Consider the following 350-nt stretch of genomic DNA (forward strand, 5'->3'; position numbering starts at 1 on the left):
GCGGCGCGCCCCCCGGGGCTCCGCCCCCCCCGCCGCTCCCCCTGCCATGGTGACGATGTCTCCGGGCAGTCCCCAAAAGCCACTCGCGTGGCTGACACCCCCCTTCCTGCAGCACACGGTCCTGCCTCAAAGGACCCCCCGCATCCACCTCAGCCCTGGGCAGCAGCTCTCGGGGCAAGTCACCCGGAGCAGCTCCATCCTCTTCCTTGCCCAGAGAAATGGCACCTGCCCGGGGTGTGCTGAGGCTGCGGGACCCCCACTCCATGCCGGGCAGCCACACAGTGAACCCCTGGAGCAGGCACTCACCCAGAGCACATATAGATATACTCACCCTGAGCACATTCAGATAT

At 66.6% G+C, this 350-nt stretch overlaps 1 protein-coding gene across 1 annotated transcript in view; it reads right to left on the reverse strand.

Moving 5' to 3' along the window:
- Positions 1–350, reverse strand: part of ACOT11 (acyl-CoA thioesterase 11) — a gene marked incomplete at its 5' end in the record, with an annotated part of 3,988 nt that overhangs the window by 430 nt on the left and 3,208 nt on the right. The gene's annotated exons all lie outside the window — the stretch shown is intronic.

The sequence above is a fragment of the Cariama cristata genome, unplaced genomic scaffold (genome assembly GCF_000690535.1).
Source record: "Cariama cristata isolate BGI_N322 unplaced genomic scaffold, ASM69053v1 scaffold21415, whole genome shotgun sequence".
Classification (NCBI taxonomy): domain Eukaryota; kingdom Metazoa; phylum Chordata; class Aves; order Cariamiformes; family Cariamidae; genus Cariama; species Cariama cristata.